This window comes from Lissotriton helveticus, chromosome 2_1, assembly GCF_964261635.1.
Source record: "Lissotriton helveticus chromosome 2_1, aLisHel1.1, whole genome shotgun sequence".
NCBI lineage: Eukaryota > Metazoa > Chordata > Amphibia > Caudata > Salamandridae > Lissotriton > Lissotriton helveticus.
In genome coordinates, this window is record NC_136059.1 from 522,705,100 (window position 1) to 522,717,333 (window position 12,234).

The window sequence follows — 12,234 nt, forward strand, 5'->3', positions numbered from 1 at the left end:
CCCTGGGGTGCGTGAGCCCCCCATCCTACAAGCCATCAGAGGGTCGGGGCGCTGGGGACGGGGCTCCACCTGGGCCCGGGGAGGCTCTCCCCGGCCTGGCTAGGGTTCCGAAGCTGGGACCGGCCCAGGGCTTGAGCTCCGTCCGGCGGGCCCCGGGGTGTGTGAGCCCCCGTCCTGCAAGCCATCAGAGGGTCCGGGCGCTGGGGACGGGGCTCCACCGGGGCCCAGGGAGGCTCACCCCGGCCTGGCTAGGGCTCGGGAGCTGGGACCGGGCCCGGGGCTTGAGCTCCGTCTAGCGGGCCCCGGGGTGCATGAGCCCCCCGTCCTGCAAGCCATTAGAGGGTCCGGGCGCTGGGGACGGGGTTCCACCAGGGCCCGGGGAGGCTCTCCCCGACCTGGCTAGGACTCGGAAGCTGGGACCTGGCCTCGGGCTTGAGCTCCGTCCGGCGGGCCCCAGGGTGCATGAGCCCCCGGTCCTGCAAGCCATCAGAGGGTCTGGGCGCTGGGGACGGGGCTCCACCGGGGCCCGGGGAGGCTCTCCCTGGCCTGGCTAGGGCTCGGAGGCTGGGACCGGGCCCGGGGCTAGAGCTCCTTCCGGCGGACCCCGGGGTGCGTGAGCCCCCCGTCCTGCAAGCCATCAGAGGGTCCGGCCGCTGGGGACGGGGCTCCACTGGGGCCCGGGGAGGCTCTCCCCGACCTGGCTAGGGTTCGGAAGCTGGGACCAGCCCGGGGCTTGAGCTCCATCCGGCGGGCCCTGGGGTGCGTGAGCCCCCGTCCTGCAAGCCATTAGAGGGTCCGGGCGCTGGGGACGGGGCTTCACCGGGGCCCGGGGAGGCTCTCCCTGGCCTGGCTAGGGCTCGGAAGCTGGGATTGGGGCTTGAGCTCCGTCCGGCGGGCCCCGGGGTGCGTGAGCCCCCCGTTCTGCAAGCCATCAGAGGGTCCGGGCGCTGGGGACGGGGCTCCACCAGGGCCGGGGCTGGCTCTCCCCGACCTGGCTAGGTTTCGGAAGCTTGGACCGGGCCCGGGGAGCAGGTGTGGCTGGCTTCATCCACTACGCTGTCAGAGCGGAGTTTGCTGCCCACCCCTAGTAGGAACTGGTGGCCGTGGCGCACCCTACTTCACATGTATCTGCAAAGGGCTGTACTCAATGAATGTCTTTCCTAGATATTCTGCTCCCAGTGCCTGCAGTCTAGTGGCCAGGTCCCTGAGTTTGTAGTCTAGTCTCACATGTAAATCATGTGTGGGCAAATAAAAGTACACCTTTCTGTCAGGGTGCAGCGATCACCAGCAGTCTAGTAAAGACCAATGTGCAAGCCACTGGGAAAGGTAAGCAGTGACTGTAACCACCGGGGCTGTTAGTAACGGTGGGTGGGAGCGGTCCAACTGTGTGTCTATGAGACAATTAAAGTCCTCACCCAATATCTGCGGCATGAGGGCCTGACGTGTAAGTATAGTAGACAGGCGAGAGTAAAAGGCTGGTTGAGCTACATTCAAAGCAGATATACTCCCTAGCAGGACAGGTCTGCCATCTAATTGACCCACTCCCAGTACAAAACGGCCTTCTGGGTCCAATTCTACCGCTGTACGATGGAAGGGAACTCCATGAAAGACCCAGACAAGGACTCCACGGGAGAACCCTGAGTACGTAGGGCAATAACATTGCCCTCGCTAGCAATCTTGTAGTCGAATGTCCTCCCCCGTGCAATGTGTGTCTTTTGCAGCAGTGCAATCTGGGCACTATGTCTTTGAATATACTGCTGTACTGCATGTCATTTACAGGACGTGCCCATACCATGAACATTTCACATCAAGATACTTACTCCATCCATTTAAGTACTATGGTATGTGGGTGTGTACACTAATGGCTACATAACACGTGGTCATTCACCTGTAGTCAGATTCAGAGCAGGTGCTATGGGGCAGTGATCAGCATATGGCTGAGGTATATTGATTATGTGTTTTTTTGTATGGAAAGGGAACCATAGAGACTTGATTGTTTTTGTACAGAAATTCAATACCAATGATGTGAATTTGAAATTTACTATGCATCACAGTCAGAATTTTGTTTAATTTCTAGGCACAAGAGTAAGCATTATTGTTGGTAACCTACAAACTGGGCTATTTAGGAAATCCACCACAGAAAACTCTGTCTGCATTCAGACAGCTGACATCCGTCCAGTTTCCTATAGAGTATTCCGTACAGTGAGTTCCTCTGAGCTAAGAGAAACTGTAGCTCAGACCTAAGTTACTTAAAAACTAGAAACAGAGAAACAGAGAAGATCGATAGATTTCACGCAAGGGTCTACCCATGAGATAAACTGGATTTTGCCAGAAAGAGAGCAGATGGTATCCCTGGAGCAATGGCTTTATTTTGCCCCACACCCAACAGAGACCTAGAAAAAAGCGAAGGAGGGTGTTTTATCTGTCAATACACCAACCAAGTAGGCAAGCTAAGGGACATTCTCAAAAAAAGATGGGGAATTCTAACTCAGGACACAGTTTTGAAGAGTAAAATAGGGATAAGCCCCAGCATCACATACAAATGGCATGTGCCACTCAAACACATGGTAGTTCAAAGCCATTTGAGACCTAAAAACACTAATAGGCTCGAACAAATAAAGGGTTTTAGATGCTATGGGGCCTGCAAAGCATGCAGACACAGTAACAATGAGTCAGATCCCAAACTTGAACGAGTCAACTGGAAAATTCCTAAATTGATCATGTGTAAAACTGACTTTGTGGTTTGTTATCACAGGCCCCTGTGATAAGTGGTACATTGGATCAACCACTTTTTCGGTACAGAAAAGATTACTGAGAACACTGGAGGGCCATTAACCCAATGGCCTGTGCTAAATTGTAATTCCATATTTAACCCCTTCGGGGCTGATGACGAGCTGGGCTCGTCATGGTGCACACCGGTCTTGTGCTGATGACGAGCCCAGCTCGTCATGAGCCCCACCCTCGGGGGAAGCGCTGGCGCTCCCCCCGAGGGTCTTCGATTTCCGTTTGCTGTTCGGGGATGGCAGCGGAAGAGTTTCCGTGGCCCCTCCCCATGGGAATCCCTGATGACGTCAGCGCGCACAGCGCGCGCTGACATCATCAGGGATTCCTAGGCGCTCGGGAAGCCATTTGCTTCCTGCGTGCCGAGGGAACAGGTAGGTTTCTTGTGCTTGGGGGGGGGGGGTTTGGGGCCGCAAAGAGGCATCAGGGGAGAGGAAAGAGATTTTCCTCTCCCCTGATGTCTCTTTGCAGGGCATTTCTGCCTCACGATCGCGCACAGCGTCGCGATCGTGCGGCGGAAATGCCCACCACTAGCACCAGGGATTTAAATTTAGTTTACAGGAAGCGACCCCTTGGGCAAGGGTCGCTTCAAGGTGGCCAGAAATTATCTTTTCATTTTTCTGCCCCCCCTGGGGGCAAACCGGCCCGTTTTTTCTGCCGTTTTGCCCCCAGGGGGGGGCAGAAACTCCCCACTAGCACCAGGGTTTGTTTATGTGGGCAATATTTTTTTTTTGGAAGCGACCCCTTGGGTAAGGGTCGCTTCCTTCTGGCCTGAAATTATGTCCTTGATTTTCTGTTCCCCCTGGGGGCAGAAAATCCCCGCTAGCACCAGGGAATTTAAATTTAGTTTACAGGAAGCGACCCCTTGGGCAAGGGTCGCTTCCAGGTGGCCTGAAAATATCTTTTAGTTAGGCCCATTTTTTCGGCCGTTTTGCCCCCGAGGGGGGGGGGGGCAGAAATTCACCACTAGCACCAGGGATTTGTATTTGGGCATTGTTTATGTTTTGGAAGTGACCCCTTGGGCAAGGGTTGCTTCTTCGCGGGAACTTGCTTTAGGTTTGTTTTTCTGCTTCACCCCCACCCCCCTGGGGGTGAATTGGCCCTTTTCTTTTCTGTTTTTTGGCCCACTAGGCCCTAGGAGTTGAGTTTTGTAGGGTGTGGAAGTGAGCCCTTGGGCAAGGCTTGGTTCCAATGGTGGTTATATTTTTGGTTGTTTTTTACTGGCCGCCTCCCTTGGTGCCAGTTGGTCTTTTTTTGTCCTTACTACCCCCGTGTGATGGGGGTACTGTTAGGAGCAGAAGACCGACTGGCACCAAAGGGGTCAGGCAGTAAAAAACTTTCAAAAAATTAACCAGTGTCTTGATGGTTTTCCTCACCTAATCCCAATTTGTCTAAGCCCTATTTGATGGCCCATCTGGGCGAATGTAAATTTGGGGGGCAAATTTGTGTGTTGTTTTTTTAATTGTTATATTGTTTGTGAAATGTGGTAGTAATTTTTTTTTCTTCTCTATTTTTGTCTTGTTCCAGGCTTTTGCTGTTTGGATTGTTGTAGGTTGCAGATCTGTTACTGCTGGTTTTGCAGCTTGTGTAGTTGCTTGTGCTTTGTAAGTGAATGTATTTTGTACTACTTTCCTTTGATGTTTGTCTTTTTGAAAAAGGTTGTACCTATAGCAGTTTGTGTGGCTCTGTGTTCTTTGTTTATTTTTTTTCAGCTTTAGTGTTTGATGTGCACTTTGTTTTCTAATCTGTAATTTTTTTTTTTCTAGTGGGATATCATTTCTTTTTGCTGTGTCTCAGCAGAGTAGGTGCTGGTGGGTGTAGCTATATTTGGTAAGAGTGAAATTGTTTTGGATTGTATTGATCTTTGTGTGAAAGCCTTACCTTGTTTACTTCTTACTTTGCACAGTGTAGGTTGTTGTTCACTTGTGTGTGCAGTCTTCTTGCTTTGTAAGGATAATGGCTAGTCGCAGGATTACTGCTCAGCAGGTTCTTGGTTTGCTTTTTGAGTCTTCCTCTGACCATGGTTCAGAGACTGAGTCCGATTCAGAGCCAGAGGTAGGGGCAGAAGATTCAGGCAGTGAGTTTTCTCTTCGCATGGAATCATCATCGGATGATGAATCTTCTTCTAGTGCTGATGAAGTGCCTATGGTAGCAGAGGACATTGGTGTGCCGGTAGTGGGCCAAGAGGCATCTGTGCTGCTGCCTAGGGCTGCAAGGTTTCCTTTCTTTTTACGTCGGCAAGAGGCAGGTGGGCTGCAGCCTGCGCCCAAAAGGCTTCACATTGCTGTGGTGCGCCAAGAGGCATCTGGTGCTGTTAGTCTTCCTGTTGGTGTAGTGCAGCAAGAGGCATCTGGGGCTGTTAGGCTTCCCATTGTTGTAGAGTGGCAAGAGGCATCTGGGCCTGCTTTGTTTCCCGGTGGTGTAGTGCAGCAAGAAGCTTCTCAGGCTGCTGGGCTTCCCGTTGGTGTAGTGCAGCAAGAGCCCTCTGGGGATGCTATGTTTTCTGTTGGTGTTGTGCAGCCAGAAGTATCTGTGGCTGTTAGGCTTCCCATTGGTGTACAGCAGCAAGAGGCTTCTGGGCTGCAGGCTGGGGTGGCTGCTCCCCCCGTTGATAGGGATGGCCTCTGGATTCCCCCTGGCATGGTGCAGCCGGCATTGCCAGAGTTCACTGGTGTTCCTGGGTGTAGAGTGAATACTGAGATTTTTCTGCCAATACATTTTTTTCAGTTGTTTTTTGATGATGTGTTTTTGCAAGAGATTGTTGAGCAAAGTAATTTGGATGCAGAACAGTTTTTGAGGGACAACAGTGCCAGCCTTAAGCCCCATTCTAGAGCTACCCGGTGGACTCCCACAAATGTTGAAGAGATGAAGAAGTTTTTGGGATTAACTTTTTTTGATGGGCTTGCTAAGGAAGCCATCAATGTCTTCATATTGGTCCACTAGTCCCTTGATGACAACAGCTATATTTCCAGCAGTCATAAGTCGTGATCGGTTTTTGCTTCTTCTTCGGATGATGCATTTTGTTGATAATGGTTTAGCCTTGCCACACGATCACCCTGATTGTGACCGTCTGTTTAAAATTCGGCCTGTCCTTGATCACTTTGTTGATCGTTTTTCTGAGATCTTTGCTCCAGGAAAACAAATTGCAGTGGATGAGTCTTTGCTATTGTTCAAGGGCCGCTTGGTTTTTAGGCAATACATTCCTAGTAAGAGGGCACGCTATGGAATCAAACTGTATATGTTGTGTGACAGTGAGACTGGATATGTCTACAATTTCAGGGTGTACACTGGTAAGGAGTCCAGCTTTAACCCTCCTGGTTGTCCTTCCACTTTTGGTGCGACTGAGAAAATTGTGTGGGAACTAGGTAGAGGATTATTTAACAAAGGCCACCATTTGTATGTAGATAACTTCTACACTGGTGTGCGGTTGTTCAAGGAGTTGGCCAAAGTGGGCACTGTTGCTTGTGGCACAATGCGCAGTAACCGTAAAGGTTTCCCAAAGGAACTTGTTTGCAAAAGGCTTGTGCGGGGACAGTCTAGTGGATTGCGATGTGGGGAGCTTCTAGCTGTGAAGTTTTCAGACAAGAGAGATGTGTACATGCTGACTACTATCCATGATGAAAGTACTGAACCTGTGCCTGTTTGGGGTCAGGGTGCTGAAGTGCGCAAACCTGTGTGCATTTTAGCTTACAATAAGTACATGGGTGGTGTTGACAGAGTAGATCAGAGGTTGGAACCTTATGCTGCTCTTCGAAAGGCTTACATTTGGCTTACATTTGGTTGGCTATCCATCTTTTCCATTTGGCATCCTTTAATGATTTTGTTGTGTTCCAGAAGTCTTGTCCTGAGTCGAAGATGCCTTTTGTTAAGTTTCAGGAGTCTATAATAGGCAGCCTTGTACTAGTGGAGCAGGCAAGTGTTCCTAGATTTGGAGTGGTGGAGGATATGGCTAGGTTGAAAGATCGCCACTTTGCTGAATTCACTACTCCCACTTCCGCAAGAGACTTTCTGACTAGAAGGTGCAGAGTCTGTTGGCGCAGAGGCGTGCGGAAGGAGTCTCGTATGTACTGCCCTGATTGTCCTTCTAAGCCTGGATTGTGTGTGTCAGCTTGTTTTAAATCATACCACACGCAAAAGAAGTTTTGGGAGTTTTAATGAGCTGTAAAGTGAATTGCCTGGTCTGTATTGTGTAAAAAGTTTTAGTTTGTTTCAAGGTTTGGCATTAGTGCAATGTGTTTAGTTTTAGAATTTGTGTTAGCTGATTTGTAGGTATTTCCATTTGTTTAGTGTTATTTTGAAAAAAGAATTCTAAATGTGATTGTGGTGTGTGCAGGCTGGTGCTTGGATGGCGGTGTGCGTGGACTGGCGCTTGGCTGGAGGTGTGCGTGGACTGGTGCCTCCGTTGCAGAGTGCATGGTTTGGTGTTTTGCGGGTGATGTGTGTGGATTTTTGTTTGGCAGGCGGAGTGCATGGTTAGGTGCTTGGCTGGTGGTGTGAGTGGATGGTGCTTGGCTGGTGGAGTGCAAGGATTGGTGCTTGGCAGGTGGTGTGTGTGCATTGGTGGTTGGCTGGTGGGCTGCGTGGACTGGTGCTTGGCTGGTGGTGTGTGTGCAGTGGTGCTTGGCTGGTGGTGTGTGTGGAGTGGTGTTTGGCTGGCGGTGTGTGTGGAGTGGCGCTTGGCTGGATGGTGTGCGTGGAGTGGTACTTGGCTGTCTGTGCACGGAGTGCTGCTTGGCTGGCGGTGTGTGTGGAGTGGCGCTTGGCTGGATGGTGTGCGTGGAGTGGTACTTGGCTGTCTGTGCACGGAGTGGTGCGCTTGGCTGGTGGTGTGTGTGGAGTGGTGTTTGGCTGGCGGTGTGTGTGGAGTGGCGCTTGGCTGGATGGTGTGCGTGGAGTGGTACTTGGCTGTCTGTGCACGGAGTGGCGCTTGGCTGGCGGTGTGTGTGGAGTGGCGCTTGGCTTGCGGTGTGCGTGGAGTGGTGCTTGGCTGGCGGTGTGTGTGGAGTGGCGCTTGGCTGGTGGTGTGCGTGGAGTGGTACTTGGCTGTCTGTGCACGGAGTGGTGCTTGGCTGGCGGTGTGTGTGGAGTGGCGCTTGGCTGGATGGTGTGCATGGAGTGGTACTTGGCTGGCAGTGTGTGTGGAGTGGCGCTTGGCTGGTGGTGTGCGTGGAGTGGTACTTGGCTGTCTGTGCACGGAGTGCTGCTTGGCTGGCGGTGTGTGTGGAGTGGTGCTTGGCTGGCGGTGTGTGTGGAGTGGTGCTTGGCTTGCGGTGTGCGTGGAGTGGTGCTTGGCTGGCGGTGTGTGTGGAGTGGCGCTTGGCTGGTGGTGTGCGTGGAGTGGTACTTGGCTGTCTGTGCACGGAGTGGTGCTTGGCTGGATGGTGTGTGTGGAGTGGTGCTTGGCTGGTGGTGTGTGTGGAGTGGCGCTTGGCTGGCGGTGTGTGTGGAGTGGTGCTTGGCTTGCGGTGTGCATGGAGTGGTGCTTGGCTGGCGGTGTGTGTGGAGTGGCGCTTGGCTGGTGGTGTGCGTGGAGTGGTACTTGGCTGTCTGTGCACGGAGTGCTGCTTGGCTGGATGGTGTGCGTGGAGTGGTGCTTGGATGGCGGTGTGTGTGGAGTGGCGCTTGGCTGGATGGTGTGCGTGGAGTGGTACTTGGCTGTCTGTGCACAGAGTGGTGCTTGGCTGGCGGTGTGTGTGGGGTGGCGCTTGGCTGCATGGTGTGCGTGGAGTGGTACTTGGCTGTCTGTGCACGGAGTGGTGCTTGGCTGGCGGTGTGTGTGGAGTGGTACTTGGCTGTCGGTGTGCGCTGAGTGGTGTTTGGATGGCGGTGTGCATGGTCTGGTGCTTGGATGGTGGTGTGGGTGGACTGGCGCTCGGCTGGCGGTGTGTGAGTAGTTACTTTCTGTTGGTCACTACACACACTGCTAGTTGAGTGACACTCTACGCAGTCCATCATTTTGTGTAGTTGCAGTGTCAGATATGTGGGCGTGTGAAAGTGATGGGCCCTTGAATGGCGCTGTCTGCTGGTGTGAGTGTTGTAATGTGATGGGTCCGCGGCTGGCGGTGTGAATGTTTTTTATGTGTCACACGTACGAAAGGTGTATGAATGGCCTGTAAAGAGGTTGGTGCCTTGACGTGGCTTTACAGCTCACGAGCTGTGAGTCAGTGGTTCAGTTTATCATACTTTCAATTATACGCAGTGTATTTCATTTTTGTGAAATTACTTGCGAATAAAATTGTATGTACTGAATCATCACTCACCCTCGTGCCAAATCCAACCAGTATGTATGTGTGCTTGCAGTTTAGATGCCTGTCCAGTAATATTTGTCTTTTTTCTCTTTCAGAAGTAGAGTGTACCTTGTCCCTTTTTGTGAATGTTGTAATGTGTTGCTTTTCCTTCCGGATGGTGTCAATGGTCTGGTGTGTATCAGGTATGAAAGGTGCGTGAATGGCCTGTAAAACGGTTGGTGCCTTGTTGTGGCTTTACAGCTCACGAGTTGCGAGTCACTGGTTCAGTTTTTATGCATTTATTTATTGACAGAGCATTTCATTTTTCTGAAATATCTTGTTAATAAAATTTTATGTACTGAACCATCACTCGCCCTCGTGCCAAATCCAACCTGTATGTGTGTGTCTTTGAGGAATAGATAGCCGTGCTTGAATGTTTGACTTTTGAGTAACTCTGTTAAGGTGTACATTATAGCTATAAATAACTTACTAAATTTAGATATGATTGTTAAACCATGGGAGTATATGGTCATGTCTTTCTGGTGTATTCTATTGTTTTTTTTATCCACAATCTCCTGCAAACTTGAAAATGTCTGTCACAATTGCCATGCAATATTGTCCCAAGAATTGCACGCTCTCAAATTGAAAACTTAATTCATTCAAAACAATTTCGGTTTTGCAAGGGGGTTCCCATGAGTTTTTGGCCCAGGGCTCGCCGGGAATGTTTGGAAACTACCATACCCAAACTGTTCTGAAAACTAGATATGGCATGCGTGGGTCCCCCAATGTTTTCCTACCCAGAAATCCCTGCAAAACACTTTTCCATACATTTTTGGGTGGGATCTCCCTGCCGACACAAATGTCCTACCACCCAGCATTCCCCTTGATCTCCTGAGTAAAATGATACCTCACTTGTGTGGGTGGGCCAAAGCCCTGTGACTAAGGTGGGGTGCTTAATTTGTGAAACCTAAATACTAGATTTTTTAAAAATTCATTTTTAGCCTGTTCTGCTTTGGGGCCCCTACACAAGTGAGGTATCATTTTACTCTGGAGAACAAGGGGAACGCTGGGTGGTAGGACATTTTTGCTGGCACTGTGATCCCACGCAAAAAAGTTTGGAAAAGTGATTTTTTTACCAAATTTTAAGGTTTGCACGGAATTCTGGGTAGGAAAACATTGGGGGACCCACGCATGCCATACCTCCCTGGACTCCCCCGGGTGTCTAGTTTTCAGAACTGTTTTGGGTTTGGTAGTTTCCAAAGATGGCCGCCGAGCCCAGGGCCAAAAACTCAGGTTCCCCCCCCCACAAAATCAAGGTACTTTTGCTATAGGGTATTGTAAATTCTCCACTGTACTTTTTGGACCTTTTCCTGTTGCAGCCACTATGCCTACCCACGCAAGTGAGGTACCATTTTTATCGGGAGACCTTGGGGAACGCTGGGTGGGAGGAAATTTGTGTGAGCCCAGTGATGCCACGCTTTCCCACACAAAAATGTGTGAAAAATCTGATTTTTTTCAGCTATAATCGAGATTTGCAAGGGATTCTGGGTAAAGGAACGTTGGAGGATCCACGCAAGCCATACCTCCTTGGAAACCCCCGGGTGTCTACTTTTCAGAAATGTGTGGGTTTGGGAGGTTTCCCTAGATGGCCGTCTAGCACGGGGCCAAAAACCCAGGTAACCCCTCTGGTAAAAACTGGTGCTTTTGACATTGTCACCATTGTCAAATGGCATGCGTGGGTCCCCCAATGTTTTCCTACCCAGAAATCCCTGCAAACCTTAAATTTAGGTTAAAAAAACCACGTTTCCATACATTTTTGGGTGGGATCTCCCTGCCGGCACAAATGTCCTACCACCCAGCGTTCCCCTTGATCTCCCGAGTAAAATGATACCTCACAACAAGGACTGAAGGTGTTGCTTGTGGGGACATTGATAGTATTGGTCTGCATCCTGTCTGAGTGGTGAAGTGTCGAGAGAGGGCGCCAGAGAGCGAACCCATCGTTCATGCTTCCTGTCGGCGTTTTTCAGCTGCGGCGGTAGGAGAGAGGAGCGGCACAGCTTTTGGACCCCCAGAACCGTCCCAGAACCGTCCAGCCGCAAATCCTGCCGCGATCCCGCGAACCTGCGAACCTGCGAGCTCAGAGGCAAGACCGGTCCGGAGAACAAAGCCAGTAAGGATCCTCGGGGGAGACAGCTGTCATAGATACAGACACAGCTGTTACAGAATTATTAGACAGCCGGCAGCCGGCAGCCGGCAAAGGCGGAAAAGGCAGAAAAGGTGAGCGGGCAGGCAGGCGGGCGGTGTGAGCGCTGGGGAAGCTGTGGAAGCGCTGTGATAACAACGCCGTCCTGCCGCCTGCCGCCACCGCTACTGACACTGCCATTGACACTGCCACGCTTGTCTCTCCAACGGCAGGGGGGGCCAGTGGTACGGTGGTACGGTGTAGCCTATTACGGAGTCCCGTGTAGGCTGAGTGAACTAACCTGAAAAAAGGGGAAACAAACTTTAAAATCCCGAAATCTCTCAAAAACTTAAAAAAAAACTTTAAGACCAGCCACCCCTGTCAACAAACGACGTCAGAGGGGAGCAGCTCATAGGCGTGGAAAGGAGGAGAGTTAGGGGGTGAAGTGGGGGAGGGGGAGCGTGCGTCAAGCGCTGAGCACTGTGCACTGAGTGTCGTACGACAACAACAGCGTACCTATCATCGCACCCACCAACGCACCCACCCACCCACCGACCCTCATATCCCTGTCAGCTCGGACAGCAATATTCGAAGAAGCAGCTAGAAGCCAGCAGCGCCCCAGTCAAAAAAAAAAACCAAAAAACCAAAAAAGGGCGTCACCAGGGAGCAAAGGAAAACAAAATGAGATCTGGTACAAAAAGGCAAACTAATCACAGCAAAAAGCAAAAAAAAAATCCAACCAGAAACTAACCCCCAAAGAGTCTTTATCTTCAGCATCAGACGGAGAGAATGAGAGAACAACGAAAATGGAAAACCAGGGGAAGTTGGGGACTACACCGGGTAAGTTGGTGGCAATACCGGAGAATTCTCGTTCAGAGACACGTAATTACGGCCAGCAAAAAATTAACAAATTTTTCTACTTGAAAGACCCGGTTTCGGTGATCTTCTCCGTCACAGCAGAGTCACAAAATCTCCCAAGCCCAATACTTCCAGAGACATCTAAATCGCTCACAGCATTAAAGGTTTCTAACAAGGATAGAAAGC